We start from the raw sequence: 17,652 nt of genomic DNA, 5'->3' as shown, positions 1-17,652 counted from the left end.
GTTATTGGCTAATGTTCCATTTTAGGGGGTCTCTCTCTCCAGCCCTGGCATGAAGACCACATCCACAAGATGGCACCCGATCAGTTTGATTGAAATACACACGGGATATTCTTTCTAGCCCAGGCACATAAAGTAAAGAAGGACTATGTGCAACTTGCCATTGCATTAAAAGAAAGGTAGGACTATACACTTGGTACATCTATGGAGCGGCCATCTTGTAATGGTGTCTCCTCATTGCCTATCATAGACCTGGCTTCTTCTTTGAACCTTTTATAGTTGCATTGAAACACAAGTAAGTCCCATGCTGACATACCAATTCAATAATTGAATTGATTCCATAATTTGAAACAGGACGACAGATTCATCAATACACTGAACGATATTATGACTTGTTCAGCTACAACCCTATTCTACACAAATAGCTATCCAATAAACGTCCTTTGAAAATCTCATTTTCAAACTCAGAATTATATGCATCTCACACAGTTGCTTCCTTTAACAGCATGGCTCCAAAAAACTCTTTCCCTAGTGATAACCTGCTGCCATAGGTGGGTTATAAGGCATTTAAGATTGTTTACCCCCTAACCTATCTAAAAACACTGCTAAGAACTTCAGAAATAATCTACTCAAACGGCACAACGAAACGCTTATCTCTGATGTCTACTTTTGCACTTCAAAAGATGTTGTGGTTAACGACCTAATCTCCTTCACTAACAGAGGAGCCAATGGAGAAAAGTCCTAACCTCCATGCTCTGATACAAACCAATGAGAAAAACTTCTCACGGTTTCGATATAACCACAATACCCTTGTAGCAGAGTAGGACCTGCTTCACATGGGTACCCCCACTTTTTGCTGGTGTTTCACTGTTTTTCGACCTTAGTCTGGCTGTGGCCCTGCTAATCAGGACCACAGCCTAGCTGCTTCCTCTCTAAAATGGTTTCCATGAACATTAGGTACATATCTAATTGGATTCTGGAGTGCCTTATAAGCCCCGAGTATATGGTATACTATGTACCTAGGGCATAGGTACCTAAGAGGCCTACCAGGGGCTGCAGCATGTATTATGCCACCCCTGGGAAGCACTCCAAAATGACACCACAGGTCTGCTACTGCAGCCTGGGTAAGGGTGTGCTTGCACCCCTTACAGTGGTATAGGCTACCTATATCACTACCCTATACAGAAACATATAAACCTATAAGCCACTCCTATGGCAGGCCTTGACAATCCTGAAGGCAGAGTGCTTGGTTTTGTGTGAGAGGGTGCCCAAGCATGAGCTGAGCCCCTCTGCAGCTTTCAGAAATACTTCCTTATAGCTGTTCTGTGATACAGCCATACCATATACTCTTAAGTGCATTATAACCTTGCGGTAAATGCTAACTTTGGAATGGCTGCATCATAACATGTTGTGTTTGGTGTCAAATGCTTTGGAATACTACCTCCCCCCCCCCCCTCCGCAAATTCTGGTGGCTGGGGTAGCATTCCACCCTTCTGGAGGAAGAAGAGACATGTTCACACTGGCTAAACCCGGTAGGACTTTCTTGAGCCCTGACATCACAAAATGGATCCCTCTGCCACAGACACGGGTGTGGCTTCCTGCTGCTGATCGAAACTCCGGCAGGGGAGGCCTGGACAATAGGTTTCCTGTTGAGGGGAGGTGTAACCACCTCCCCAGACAGGCTGATGTGTATTGGGGCTGGGCGGGAGCACTCTCTGGTGATTTGAAGTCCTGCACTGGGGGCACACTTGGTGTCCCTGTGCATAGTCCAGTTCAAACCGGTTGCAGGGGCTACCTGCCCCTGCTCTAGCACGAAACTGGACAAAGGAAATGGGTGTAACCACCCCTCTTTCCAAGCTCACCCATAGGTGGGGCCTAAGAGTTAGTCCATCCCCTAAACTTAGTATAAGTATAGGAACCCAGTCCCTAGGACTTTCGATTACCCTGGACGAACCTCTGAAACATATATCCTGGACCTTCGATTTGTATGTCGACTAGAAGACTGAAGAAATCTCCCTTGGGGTCAAGGAGTGACTCCCCTGCTTGGCAGGCACCAAAGAAGCAACTGTCCGGTCTGCATTACTGAAGCTCCCGTCGGACGCCGAAGTCTCTGCATCCCCTGAGGTGGATTTCCAGACTTCCCCGAGGCTACCCTGAGTCCACAGCAAAGCTGAGGCCCGTGGCTATCGTGGGTAACGTGGAACCGTGACCCCTGAACACCGTGAACTTTTACAGCAACAACACCTTCCTGGTCATCCTCGAAGTTGTGCTTTGGCCTCCGAGTAGCCCCAGCCTTGTGCACCTCCTGCACCGAAGATTGTTGGCCTCCACTCCACGAGTGACCCGTGGGCCAGCTCCAAGTGCGACCGCTCGAGGCTGCTTCGCGATCACTAGCCCGTTGGCTAGCAGGTCCCCACGAAGGCAATTCCACTTCTACATGGGCTTTTCTGGTTGCTCCAGACTTGCTCCTACTTACCCTCGCTGGGTGACTCCATCAGACCTTGCTGGTCTGCACCGCAGTCCTTTCTCTGATTTCCTGAGACTTGCCGTTGCCAAGGCTTGTTGGGTCCTTCCTGGTCGCTGACACCGCAGCACTCAACAGACTTCGTGGTGCAGCTCGAATCCGGCTCGTGGACTTCGTCGACGCCTCCTGGACCTCGTGGCTGAAGAGTCAAGACACCCGTCAACTCACCTGAAGCACCCGACATCTGTGGGCAGTGGTCCATCCTGCCCTAGGTCACTGGCAAGTGACCCAGACTATGTCCCCTCTGCTTTCAGGTTCCTCACATCCTAGATCCAGGCTTGGATCTCTCTGGACACTTCTCCTCTTCACGGCAGCAGCAGTTCTTTGCAGGTTTCCATTGGAATGGACGACGCGACCCGACACCAAAAGACACCTATGCACCCGGCTTCCCTGGGTGAGGTAACTCAAGTACTCCGGTACTGTCGAGGGTGCTAGCCCTAGAACTGTCTAAGTCCAAAAGGGTTTGGTCCTAGTTCGATTTGAAGTGTCCCTAATCTTTAAAATTCCAACCGCGACATTCCCCATAGAAAGTAATAGGAACCCGCGGTTGTGTTTACACACTGCATACAGTCTCCGAGGGTCCCCTGTGTCACTACCTTGGGTGGTTCCTTGGGGTCCCAGCGATTCTAGAGGCAATAGGCATACTGCCTGTTTCAGTCGTGGTACTTATACCACTTTTTTAGTATATGGTTTGGTACGCCCCTAGGGCCCAAACGTGTATTTGTGTTTTACTGATGCTTAAACACTTGTAACTAAAGTACTTCGAACTCCAGTCTCATAAAGAGACTAGAGGGGTGTGTGTTATCTTAAATACATATATTTTGAATATATGCCTGGTGTGGTTGTCTTTTCATTTGATCATTCAAGAGATTATAGACTGGTAAAACAAGCTGCTTTACATTCCTTCAAGACTTAGCCTGAAGGCTGCTCTCCATAGCTACCACTAGGATAGCTTTCATATAAGGTTGGCTTTAACCTATCAATATAAGGGGTTGTTTAGACTGATACAAGGTGCCCACTAGAACTAGTGGACAGCATATATCAGGCCACCTTCTCACAGCCCTCACCAGATTTCAAAGACAATTTCGTTATATCCTTATATAACAATGGGAATATCCTATACAAGAATTGGACCGAAATCTAGAACAGTGTGACAAACGTTTCATGAGGATTAAAAATACTTTGACTAACACTGTACCGTCTACTGTACCAAATCAAAGTCTCTCCTCTGCATTGAAACCCCACGCTGCATCTACCACCTCTTCCTCTTCCATCTCCTTCACCTCTTCCTCACTTACTTTGAGTTGGCATGACCAGTCACCCTGCAGCACCAACGATGAAACCAGAGTTGACAAACCAAGACCTTGCATCACAATCAAAGACTGCCTGAGCACCAGTGTGGGACTTGCCTTCTCCCTCTACTCACATGTCATTAAAACACAATGCTCCCCCCTCCCCCCCTAAAGCTTTCATCAACAATCTGGGGAACTTCAGGTGTGCTAACTACCCTTCCTCTACATCACCCTCGCCCGAATGAGAGCCTCACTCATTCACCGCGCTCCCCAATCCACGGGCTTAACTGCCCTAGTACACAACAGGTCTGTCGATTAAACTAATCCGGCACCCTTTCCTACCCCACTTCCTCTCTCACCTCCAGCACACCTCTCACTAGCCTACAACATCCCATCACCTTGCCTCTTACTTACCTCCTTACCTATGAGGAATCCTTACTGCATACCAACACTCCCTCCTCCGAATGATCTCACTTACTATCTACCCCTAGACCATCTACCCACACTTTAAACCCTCCCTCCACTGAGGATAAGCTGGCAGACCTCAAGCATGATCTTCAACTAGTTAAAGGTGTCTTTCAAAACCGATTACACTCTCTATGAAGATAGAGAAGCTTTGGAATCGCAATATGACCTCTGAGACTAATCAACCCAGCCCTCCCGCAATGGTAAAACACAACCGGAGAAAAACTTCATCCATGAAAAACCCGGTGCGCCTGCATTGGAAATCACTGCCACATCTTAATCACCATTCCAGGCCCCATGGGATCAATGACCATTTGTCTGAGGCTGACTCCATTCTACTTTTTTACAACGCATCTCGAAGTGACTCATTACCCCGCACCATTTTAGATCCAAACTATTCCCTCCAACCCGTTTAGAGAATTCAGTGTGGACGACCTCAGCCAATGGCCTCATATAGATGTTGAAAAGTGCGGGGCTTAAAGAGGATCCCTGAGGGACTCCACACCTTAGTGGACGAACATCAACATAAATGATCTAACCTACATTAGCAATAACCTACTTCCTCCGCCCCCCAATATGACTAATCTGGATAACCTTACTGAACACTACATCCACTCCATGATGGATTTGTTCGACGCAATTCAAAAGGATTCCCAACAAACATTCCAATCCCTGGTTCAATTGCTCCCTTAACGAGGAAAGTTACAAACTAAGGTTGGCAGGGAGATCATGGAGAAACTCTCATTCTACAACAAACCTCAAGCAGTTGAGGATGACAAGAAGTGCGTACAACAAACACATCCATTGCACCAAAGCCGATCACTTTAAGTTACAGCTAGACAATGCCAAAAACAGACCAAAAAAACTTTTTGAAATCATCAAACAAGAAACTAACCACTCCACTAACCAACACTCTGCACTCAAGGACTCACTCCCTAGCCGTGAGAAGTTCTCTACACACTCCATTGAAAAGGCAAGAAAGATTGAACTAGAAATACAACTGACCTCAAAACAAGCATGATCAGACCAAGCCCACTCCCCCTCCATGGCTGCCCTTGGCCAGTTACCCTCTTTCTGGCTCTAGTGAGCATACTCAAAAAAACATCGCATCGTGGAATACCTTTATACTACTAGACGATGCTCACAATTATAACTTAATTAAATCTTCAAATAATGTCAATGATCCTCTGCCCGCCAAGTTCTTCAGAGAGCTTAGATCTTCCATTCTCCCACCCTGGTCTAAGATTGTCCATGAATCTCTTGTGCAGGGCTTGATTACCGACTGCCTCAAGTTAGGACAGGTCACCCCCATCCAAAAGAAGCCAAATGCAGACTTATCTGATCCTAACAACTTCCGACCAATTTCTAATATCATGACTTTAGCCAAACTACTTGAGAAATGCATACACACACAACTCTGTAATCACATCCAACAGTTTCAGCTCCTAGACCAATACCAATCAGCCTTCAGATCGGGACACAGTACGAAACTGCCCTAACGCGCACTGTTGATGACGCCCTGAGACTACTTGACTAGAACGAACTTTGCCTACTTATACTTCTTGGTCTTGCCTCAGCATTTGACACGGTCAAACATGACAACATGATTGATCTCCTTGAAAAAAGGATGGGATAATCGGATCCAGTTTTAACTTGGCTTGCCTCGTTCCTACATCACAGAAAGCAGAGAATCCAAGTCAACCACTCCCTTTTTAGCAGTACACAGGTCTCAATTGGATGCCTCAAGGATCCACACTCTCGCCCACGCTCTTCAACATGTTCCATGGAACCTGTCACAGAAACTCTGAACTGCTAAAACGTACAATATCACTTGTATGCCGATGATACTCAATTGTACTTGAAAATGTCTTCACCGGAGGATATCTAAACTCTTAACTGTGCTCTTCTAAAAACTCAACAATGGTCAACTCAAAATCAACTGATGTTAAATACATGCAAGACGGAATTCTTCCTGATTTCCCCCCACAATCACTCTGGTCCCATTCAAGATTGGCTCAAACAACTAATTGCTCTCAACTGAATATGCAAGACCACATCAGTGTAACAACTAGGGGAGCCAATCACCAATTCAACACTTTAAGGAAAATCAAACCGTTCCTGCCTCCTGTTGGTATGCAGCTAGCAGTACAATCCCTAGTCATCTCCCGTTCAGATTACGGAATTGTGACTCTGGCAGGGCTACCCAAAGCTAGACTGGCCCCTTTAAGGGCTACTCTGAACTCTGCGGCTAGACTAATCATGGGATCGAGAAAAGGTGATCACACCACACCACATACAATTCAACTCAATTGGCTCTCACTTGAAGCAAGGATTCGCTTCAAGATAGCCTGCTTGAGGCACAAAGCGCTTCGTTATAACACTCCCGTTTACCTGGCAAAAAAACGCAAACTATCGGTTTGAATCAGTCCCTAAGAAGCTCTAACACTCTACTGTTGGAACCACAAAAATTCAAAAAGAAGAGAACTTATAACCGCACCTTCTCCGGTCTTGCTCCGAAAATATGGAACTATCTTTCTCCCCAAATCAGAGCTAACCCTTCCACGCCTCATTCAAAAAAGAAGTCAAAAGGCGGTTCCTGAATAGCGACCTGCAGCAATAGACTTGAAGTAGCCGAAACTAACATTTATTTCATGTTTACAGCACTGTTCTATCTTTCAACTATGCAATGCTTTGCTTCTTTATATCTAATATGATGCTGGCTGTTCTATTTTTAGCATTCTGTATGTTTAGCTTCTTATGTGATTAGTACTTTACGCCTTCACTTGCTTATCTTGTCCGCTTCTATGTACAGGGCTCTGATACCCTGACCACGTCTGCGTGGACTTTGTGGCCGTAACCTTTCACTTCCGTGCTAAAGAAAAGCTGCATTTCTTTGCTCGATGTTTTAATTGTTTTTTATGCAAGCCATGGCAACCGTACTTGGCCAGTCCCCTAATTCATGACCCTGCAAAGTTTAGCACTGCTCTGTGGTGGCTACACCGATAATTATCCTTTACTGCTTTATTAGATTCGTATTATTTTTCATGTTTCTGATTTGGAGTTTGTTTACATTATTTGTGCTCCCTTCCACGGGCCTGTCTTCCCCTCTGCCTTCTTTCCCTCCTTATTTTGACATCATACACTGCTGTTCTATCTTTAGCATTGTGACTTGGCCAGTCCTCTAATTCATGACCCTGCAAAGTTTAGCCATTGAATCAGATCACCCACCCCCAAATGTTGAGAAGAAATCTACAATTGCAAAGAAGATTCCATCCACCAAGCCAGTGTAAGGATATACCTACTGCAGGCACAAACAAAACTGTATTTTCCTGTTCTTCTCCCTGAAATTTGTAACAACAGCTGTAGATGTTTGTTCGCTGTACGCGCCCATTAAAAACCTCAAAGAGAGATCACAACTCTGCCAGAGATTCAGATCCTGCCTCGGTGCAGTGTTTGAGAGGACCATGCAGTGTCTCTGCGCCTTGGACTCTCACTTGTGACAGCCCCAGCTCCTCACTCTACCGCCCATGCTCTGTGCAAACATTTTATTCTGGCTGATCCGTGTCTCTAACTCCCTATCTCTCATACACTTTCTCGCGCTCTCTTTCTACGTGTCTCTCTCTCTCTAAGTCTCCCTCTGCCATTCTCTCTCAATTTATCAGTCCACCCATGTCTCCCCATCTCTCCCTCTCTCACCTCTCTCGCTCACATGTCCCTATCCCTTGTCTCCTCATCTCTCTCTTTCTGTCTCTCTCACCAGACCCATCCGCTTGTCTTTTCATCCCACTCTCGCCCTCTCTCTATCTCTCTTATTTAACCCACCCGTCCTTGTCACGCAATATCTCACGCCTTCTCTATTTATCTTTCATCTAACCTACCCGTTGTCTTATCTCTCCCCCTTGCTCCTTCGTCTTACTTCTTCACCCAAGTCGTCCCATCTACCTCTCCCTCCTTTTTTCTTTCTTTCTCACCTTACCCACTCACCACTGTGTCTTCATCTCTCTCCCCTTTCTCTCCCACCTTTGCCTTCATCTCTCTCTCTCCGTTATCTCTCTTGCCCTCTCTCCGTAACTATCCACCCATGATGCCTCATCTCGTTCTTTGTCCTTACCATCTCTTCTTTCTTCTCATCTGTATCTCTATTTCTCGCGTCTGGATTTTTCGTATAGCTCTCCCCCATCTCACACACTCATCTCTTTTGTTTCTATGTCTGCCACCCTATCTGCCTCTTATCTCCATCTGTCCGTCTGTCTCTTGTTTCTATGTCTACCGCCCTATCTGCCTTTTTATCTCCATCTGTCCATTTGTCTCCTGTTTCTATGTCTGCGCCATATCTGCCTGTTATCTCCATCGGTCTCCTGTTTCTGGGTCTGCCCCCTATCTGCCTCTTATCTCCATCCGCCCATCTGTCTTTTGTTTCTATGTCTACCGCCCTGTAGGCCTCTTATCTCCATCTGTCCATCTGTCTCTTGTTTCCATGTCAGCCCCCCTCTCTGCCTCTTATCTTTATCTATCCGCTGCCCCATCAGAACACTTCAAAAGCTTACATTTTCAAAAATGTAAAATAAATATTTAATTGAAGCCACCTCACAGGGGTGAGACAAGAGACGCGAGTGTGTGGGTGCCTGGGTGCATATGTGTGTAAGTGTGCACATATACGTAGGTATGTATAAGTGCCTGCATATGTCTGCTTGTATATATGTGCATGCGTGTGTGTGTAAATGTATCTCCTCATGGTAATGCGGTATATGTATGTGCATGTTTGCTTATGTGCATGTCTATGTGCATGTGTGTGTCTGCGTTTGGTTGTTCTCTTGCCCTCATGCGAATGTGTGCATGAGTGTGTGTGTGTGTGTGTGTGTGTGTGTGTGTGTGTGTGTGTGTGAGAATGTATGCTTGTGTGGTTGCATCTATTTGTGTATGTGGCTGCCGGTGGCTGTTTCCAAATGTGTGCATGTCAATGTGTGTGTTTCTGTCTGCCTATGCGTGTTTCTTTGTATCTGTGCTTGCACATTTGTGTGTGCCTATCTGTGCATCTATGTTTATTTTGAAGGTTTTTTGTTTTATTGCACATAAAAGGCCCATTGGGTGGGTGAGAGTACTGTACTAAGAACAATATTTGTGACAATAACTACTGGCTGGGAAAAAATTAACCTCATTAGTACCAGTTTAGTACCTGAATTCAACAATCCGCAACTGTACGGTGACAGATTAACTTTGCAGAGAACATGCCAGTGCACAGCACAACGTCACTTTTTTTTTTCCTTTGCTTTCATTTGAGCTACGATGTGTTTATTGTTATAATCTGAGATTATGCAGTAGGTTGAGGATTATGTGTCATGTTTGTGAATTACATAGTCCTGTTTAAAGTCCTGTGGCTTTAAGAGCATATCATTCCATTGTTGTTTCTGCTTTTTCACAGCCAGCATATTACTCTTGTCTCCCCTCCCTCATAACCTAATTCCTATTTTCTGGTGCTCCAGCACCGCAAGGTCATACAAATGGCAATAGTGCTTTGCAAATATCACCTCTCTAATGCATACAAAAAACAAAAGTAAAAACATTGTCATTTTTAACACAAGAGCTCTAGCTTTTACAAATGTGATACCTATTGCATTGCAAATGCTTGTTATAAATTGGTGTTGGATTTTTATTGTGTGTTGTTTCCTTCTTATTTACTGTTATTGGTGTTTTTAAATGCTGAACACACCTGTCTCCCAAGTTAAGCCTCAATGCTCGTGAGCCGAGCCACCATGGGTCGAGCAAGGATTCATTTATTGAGACTTTACTGGAACTTACTTGCGATTGTGGCGTTGCTCCTAGCTGTAGGTACTTACCCGCACTTACTAACAAACCACCTTCCAACATTTGGTGCGCAGTAGTGGGGTCCAGTGTTTGCGTTTAATGCAATACAGTATTTAAGTGAAGATCTTTAAAAATACTCCAAATTGACCTAGAGCAAAATAGATTTTTGAAATTTTGATGAATTTCTTTCAATTACTTCATTTTTTTATCTTTCTAAATTGTTCTGATCAATTGGTGCCAAAGCTTTTCTGTGACCCAAAACTGATCGATCTGACTCGCCTACCCACACTCACAGTAGCTGACCTTAGGGTGATGAGCAGAAAGAGGGGGTTACCTGCCCATACCAACACTAGGAAAGGAGAGCTGGTGCATTCCTTTGAGGCCTGGGCAGTGCTAGAAGAAAGAGGAAGTTCCACAGATAGAAGGGGAGGGGGTAAGTTGACCCTTCCAACCTCCACGAGGAGGATGATGACCGCCTGTCCATTCTTTCAGACACCAGGGCCAGACCTACAGCTCGAGGGAGGAAGGATTTGTGGGATCCACCAAAGAAGAGGCAGAACTGTCCCTCAGGAGAAGAGTGTGAGGCCCAGTTAGCTTACATAGCTGTGGAGGATAAGAAGCATGCCTTGGCCCGGGAGAAGTGGACATGTGAAGGCAAATCAAGAGATGGTGGCAACTAAACAGAGATTTGAGATGTCAAGGGGTGGTGGGTTCGACCCAAAGCTGCCCAAGGAGGTTGTCCCTAAATACTAGGAGTGTGACAACATACAAGAGTGGCTGGCAGCATTTCAGAGGGCCCCCAGAACGAGAAGGGTTAACTCTCCATACTGGGGTTCACTCCTGTGGGACTTGGTCCCAGTAGCTGGGAGGGATGGGCTCCTGACGCTAGAGGGGGAGGCAGCAGAGGCTTACTCACACATGAAGCAGTGTCCAATCGGGAAATCTGGGCTCACCCCACAGCAGTACAGGATGAAGTTCAGGGTACCCACAAAGTCAGCACCCAATCTTGGGGGGACTTTGTTGACATATCAGTGAAGGCACTAGAGGGCTGGATACAGGGTAAAAAGGTAAGTACCTGTGCGGGGTCTCTCATCTGTTCATGGAGGAATCTCAGTGTCTAGTTGATTCTAAGTTGTTTGGCCCCAGGGAACTGGGGGAGACAGCTGGTAGGTGGGTGTGTACAAGAGTTCCAAGGAGTCCCCGGGGTAGACTTCAAGAAGGGAGCGGGGGAGTAGGCCCACAAAAACCTAAAGAAGGAGGTGGTAGGCCAACTAAAGTGATTCCCTCAGTGCCCCAGAACCCTAAAAAGAAGAAGAGCAGATCCTACCCCAACTCTGACAAGCAGAGGCAGGAAAACCAGGGCTTAAAAACATCTTTGAGAACACTGTGTGTTTTGACTGTTTGAAGCCAGGTCACTTTAGAGGTGACCCCGCCTGTTCCAAAAAGGTGGTTAGTACTGGGCTGTCCAGTGTAGCCTCCATAAAGTAGGACACCTCAGATGAGGAGGTCCTCCTAGCATTGTGTTGGACGACAGATCCAGATGGTTAGCTGGGGATCCCTGAGGGTGGGAGTAGGCAATGGGGCGGTCGCCCAGGGCACACACCCATCCAAAGATCCTGGGGAGCCAGTCCCTATGGTTAGGAGACTGGGATCCCAAAAGAAAAGAAAAGGAAAGGAAAGGGAAGCCAGTCCTAAATAGAGATCCAGTGAGCCAAGGGAATCCCGACCCAGTAAGGAGGAAGAGCAGAGATGGCATGGTAAGGCTTCACCTGACTCCAAGGACGTCCTGAGCAGTCCGGCAGCTGTCAAGGTGGAGGGTGGAAGAAGGGTGTCTGCCACAGGATGTGGTAGCCCCCACTCTAAACAGCAGAAGAGGTTCTAAGAACCCACAGTTGCCCCTAAAGCAACTCAGCCACTTGTCAGTGGAGAGCTGAGGGTGTGGTCTATGATGTGCGCTCCCCTCAGTGTTGAACAGTCCATGATTTGCGCTTCTCTCAGTGTTGAGTGTAGTGTGACACTACAGTCAACAATGACGGGAGCGCAAATCATGGACTTCATGTACCATGATGCAAAGGAGCAAACTTTTCTGGGATATGATGTAGTGTCCGGCCACACCCTTTTCCAAGCACAAACTGCTTTTCATGACCTCCTCTACCATTTATCACACATTCCTAATGTTCCTTTGTGTAAAAAATTGGATTCCGGCCCATTGATTACACTTCATCTGGCCCGAGCCGGTGAGTACGGCTGGAGCCGGAGAGTATGGCCCGGGTGTGGAGAGTACGGTCCGGGTGAGGAGATTCTGGCCCGACTGCGGAGATTCCGGCCTGACTGCAGACATAAAGATACGACTCGTAAATGACCTCTGTGAATACCAAAAGTCGTAAAGATAGACTTTTGTCTCAGATTGCCTTTGTGAATTCGGCCTATCTTTTGACAGGAGTAAGCAATAATAATAATTCAAATAAGTTAAATTAATAGATGCAATAAATCCAACAACTTGCCATGGTTGGATGTATTGTAACTATTGGTGGAATTAAGTTATAGAATTGCTTTCCAAAAGTTACCCAATTCAACTCTGTAGCAGCCTCTTCGGATTGGCGAGACTTTGACAGGCTGAGCCAAGCTGCCTTAATGAGGTGTGAAGTAGCCTGACATGAGACTAAATAGACATCTGGTGGGAGAAGATATGCAGCTGTCAGGACAGGAAGGTGGCTGGGTAGCCAAACTGGCCTTCAAAGAAAGACAGTGAGGACAGGAACCAGGCCCACCCCCGCTTCCTGCACCCCCAGCCAGGTGGGAGCCCCTGTAATTGAATTAGGAGAGGGGCTGGAAGGCAAGTGTAGGGGGAAAGTTAGCCACACCTGTCGGTGGGCTTAGCCAGACTTGAAGCTCCAGGAGAGATTTTCTCCATTTTGTTTTTTGTGCAACAATGCTTTCTGGGACACAAATATGTCACACTTCAGGGGAAGAGGTCATCACAGAAGATGACACCCGGCACCCCATTGGTCAGGGGCACGCCCCTTGTTGTCAGCCCAGAAACCTGGAACTATAGGGGATAGCTGCCCAGCAACATCAGATGCCTGCCTGGAAATATCAAGAGAAGAACGTCTGCCCTGGTGAACCCCGGGTCTGCACTACAAGACGACTGCCCTCGTAAGGACTGCACCTGATACACACTTTGTGCTTTACAGAAGAGGACTTTACCTTGCTTCAAAAGATTAAAGAGTGGACTCCCTGAAAGCAAGTTAGAAGAGAGCTCCGAGTACTCAACTGCAACAACTCTACCAAGACAAGCCCAGCTGACTAACTTTACTTGGACTTTAAAGGATTTGACCAGGTGCATTATGGGAATTGTATTCCTAAACCTCCAAAAGGCAAATCAGAGCTTCTGGACCCTTTACTGGTGTTGTGGACCCTCAAACACCCAAACTAAATATCTGGAGGAGAAGGACTGCCCTGCTGGACCCTTGGGCTGCTCAAGAGAGCCCTGCACTCATAAGGACTGCACCTGCTGCACTCACAAGGCTTCCCCACAAAAGGACTCTGCCTGTCTTAAAGGATAAGTATTGGACTCCCTGATCAGCAACAGGTAGAAAAGTGCTGGAAGGGCAACCTGCAACATCAGCAACAAGGACAACTCCAGCTGACAAACTACACCCAAATTTTAATTGGATTGACCTGGTGCATTGTGGGATTTGTGGTCCCAGACCCCAAGAGAGGTCTGGGACTACAACTCGGCAGACATCAGACGCACCCCCCTACCTGAACACCTTCAGGAAGACCCTCAAGACCAGATCTGCGGACCCCTCCTCCCCCTCAGCGCCTTGAGACCCTCACGGGTGAGTAGCACGCTTACAATTCCCTGACTGATTGATTGAAGAGGCAAACCAGAGATTCTAAACCTTTGGCTTGTGCAGTGGACAACTTCCTGCATCAAGAAACACTTCTGGAAGTAAGTGTAAAAGTGTTAAATTGCAGGCGGCCTGAACTCTTGACTTTGCCCCAGTCCAGAACAACCTTTTCTTAACTCTTTGAGTGCTATTTTCTTCTAAGCACTAGTTTTACTTTTAATATGTACAAATTCATATCGCCGGTTCCTACATTAGATTTTTGTCGCTTTGTTGTCATTTTAATCATAAAAATATTGGCTATTTCTATAAATTAGTGTCAGATTTTTATTTTGTGTTTTTTCCTACTTATTTACTGTTATTGGTGTGTTCTAAACCCTTTAAACACCTGTCTCCTAAGTTAAGCCTGACCGCTTGTGAGCCAAGCTATCAAGGTTTGAGCAAGGACTAATTTATTGAGACTTTACTGGATTTTATTTGGGATTGTGGAGTTGGTACTAGCTGTAGGTACCTACCTGCACCTACTAACAAACCACATTCCAACGTGCAGTAAGATACAGTGCGGCGTTCAGAAGTTTCTTGCAGTACATTAAGATGCAGTGCAGTGGCACAGATTTCGAACAGCTCAGTAATAAGCAGTGCAAATTGAATAGATTTATCGCAGTAAGATGCAGTGCAGTGGGACAGATCCCTCACAGTGCAGCAAGGTGCAGCGCACAGATTCCTCATAGTGCAGTAAGATGCAGTGCATTGTGAACAGATTACTCACAGTGTAGTTAGATGCAGTGCAGCATGCACAGATTCCTCATACTGCAGTAAGATGCAGTGCGCACAGATTCCTTACAGTGCAGCAAGATGCAGTGCAATTTGCACACACTCCTCAATGCTTTGTACCGGTAAGATGCACAGATTCCTCACAGTGCAGTACAATGCAGTGCAGTGTGCACAGATTCCTCATAGTGCAGTAAAATGCAGTGCAGCATGCACATATACCTCATAGTGCAGTAAAATTCAGTACAGTGCACAGATTCTTCAAAGTGCTGTAAGATGCAGTATCAAGTGCAGATTCCTCACAGTACAGTAAGATGCACTGCAGCATGCACAGATTCTCAAAGCGCAATAAGATGCAGAGTGCACGCATTCTTCACAGTGTGATAAGATGCAGTGCACACATTCCTCATTGTGCAGTAAGATCTAGTGTGCACAGATTCCTCACAGTGCAATAAGATGCATCGCAGTGTGTAGAGATTCCTCACAGTGCAGTAAGATGCAGAGCAGTGTGCACAGATTGCTCACATTGAAGTAAGTACAATGGGCACAGATTCCTCACATTGCAGTAAGATGCAGTGCAGTGTGCTCAGATTTCAAATAGTGCAGTAAAATGCAGTGCACAGATTCCCCATATTGCAGTAAGATTTAGTGCATTGTTTACATATTCCTCACAGTGCATTAAGATGCAGTGTGCACAGATTCCTCAGAATGCAGTAAGATGAAGTGCAAAGATTCCTTATAGTGCAGTAAAATGTAGTGCAGTGTATACAGATTCCTCAAACTGCAGTAAGATGCAGTGCGGTGTTCTCAGATTCTCATAGTGCAGTAAAATGCAGTACACAGATGCCTCATAGTGCAGTAAGATGCAGTGCATTGTTTACATATTCCTCACAGTGCATTAAGATGCAGTGCAGTGTGCACAGATTCCTCATAGTGCAGTAAGATGAAGCGCACAGATTCCTCATAGTGCAGTAAGATGCAGTGCAGTGTGTACAGATATCTCATAGTGCAGGAAGATGCAGTGCAGTGTGCACAGATTCACCACAGTGCATTAAGATGCAGTGCAGTTCACAGATCTCTCATAGTACAGTAAGATGCAGTGCACAGAATCCTCACAGTGGAGTATGATGCAGTCCAGTGTGTACAGAACCCTCATAGTGCAGTAAGATGCAATGCACACAGATTTCTTATAGTGAAGGAAGAATCGGTGCAGCATGCACATATTCCGCAAAATGCAGTAAGCCACAGTGCATGGGTCATATCTCAACTACAAAGGAAAGCCCCCCCCCAGGGGCCCCCGGATAGAAGAGCCCAGCTCAGCCCCAGGGGCCCCGGATAGAAGAGCCCAGCTCAGCCCCAGGGACCCCGGGTAGAAGAGCCCAGCTCAGCCCCAGGGCCCCCAGATAGAAGAGCCCAGCTCAGCCCCCAGATGCCCCCGGATAGAAGAGCCCAGCACAGCCCCCAGAGGCCCCCAGATAGAAGAGCCCAGCTCAGCCCCAGGCCCCCCGGATAGAAGAGCCAAGCTCAGCCCCCAGAGGCCCCCGAATAGAAGAGCCCAGCACAGCCCCCAGAGGCCCCCGAATAGAAGAGCCCAGCTCAGCCCCAGGGGCCCCGGATAGAAGAGCCCAGCTCAGCCCCCAGGGCCCCCAGATAGAAGAGCCCAGCTCAGCCCGGCTCCTGCAGAGATTCCCTCCAGGATTATTCAGTTTATTTCTACAAACACAGCAGAAGGTGCTGACAATCTCCTACCTGAGCAGAAATATGCGCAGACATGTCCAGGCTCCCTCCTCCTCCTGGGGCTGGGGGAGGGGGCAGATCTGGGGTCTGAGGGGGGCAGGGGCAGATCTGGGGTCTGAGGAGGTCAGATCTGGGGTCAGAGGGGGGGGGCAGGAGCAGATCTGGGGTCTGAGGGAGGGGGCAGGGGCAGATCTGGGGTCTGAGGGGGGGCAGGGGCAGATCTGGGGTCTGAGGGGGGGCAGGGTCAGATCTGGGGTCCGTGGGGGGTCTGTGAGGGTCTGAAGATGAAGATAATTGCACAGACACACAGGGAGTCCTTCCTCCTCTGCAGAGGCCGGAAGTGATGTCACCACCGCTGCTGGTGCTGTCTCTGCCGTCGCTGACCCGGAAGAGGAAATCCTTCTCCCTTTCATCCAATGTGCAGCTCAAAGGGTTTCATCAGCAGGCGAGGAGCGCCCTCTGGTGGCCGCTGATGGAACCTCCGCCTCCAGGCTCCAGCAGGGAAACAAGCATTGGTGCCTGTAAAGACACAGACATGGGTGTTTTTAAGACACACACAGTCCATGACAGGCCTCACAGGGATGCTCTGTGAGACTTCAGCAGGAGCAGGACTCTTCTACATCCTGTTTCTTCAGCAAACGCCAAAATGGGTCCATCTTCTGCCATTAGTTTTGAGACAAACCGAGAAATGTCACTCGAGGGGATGTAGTTCAGTGTAAGTGAACGCATTCTTTGCTCCTCAAACGATAGTTTTTGTATCTGTTTCATTTCTTGTGCCTCGAGGTCTGTGCTGAAGCCTGGCCTCTCTGAACCTACAGCAGGCCCAGAGCTCTCCCTCCTTGAGCACAGCTGCACATGTGTGTTTTATTTCCTCCATGAAGGACACATGTTTCCCTGAAGAGAAACACACTAACCGCCCACCTCAGTCCACACTGCAGAGCTGCCAAGGGTTCAGAGTGCCATGTGTGAGATGTGTGTGTATGTCTGTGTGTCTGTCTGTTTGTGTGTGTGCGTGTGTGTGTATGTCTCTGTCTGTCTGTCTGTGTGTTTATGTCTCTGTGTCTGTCTGTCTGTCTGTGTGTTTGTGTGTGCGTGATATGTTCATGGTGGCGGTGCTTTTATGAGTGTGACCTCAGAGTGTCACCTTAGCACATGCACAACCAAGCAATGACGTGCAAACAAAGACACATCAATATCAGACATGACTCCC

The 17,652-nt window shown here is 47.2% G+C and overlaps 1 protein-coding gene across 2 annotated transcripts in view; it reads right to left on the bottom strand.

Moving 5' to 3' along the window:
• The window catches only part of LOC146839148 (uncharacterized), an 83,172-nt gene extending 66,298 nt beyond the window's left edge, over window positions 1-16,874 (bottom strand). For both annotated transcript variants that reach the window (XM_085603167.1, XM_085603166.1), the window contains exon 1: window positions 16,455-16,874. The gene's annotated coding sequence lies outside the window, so the exon portion shown is untranslated. The remainder of the gene's footprint in view (window positions 1-16,454) is intronic.
• Window positions 16,875-17,652: the final 778 nt, after the last annotated feature.

Source organism: Triturus cristatus, chromosome 4_2, assembly GCF_964204655.1.
Source record: "Triturus cristatus chromosome 4_2, aTriCri1.1, whole genome shotgun sequence".
Classification (NCBI taxonomy): Eukaryota; Metazoa; Chordata; class Amphibia; order Caudata; family Salamandridae; genus Triturus; species Triturus cristatus.
Note: the sequence above shows the minus strand (reverse complement) of the source record. Positions and strands in the feature narration are given on the sequence as shown.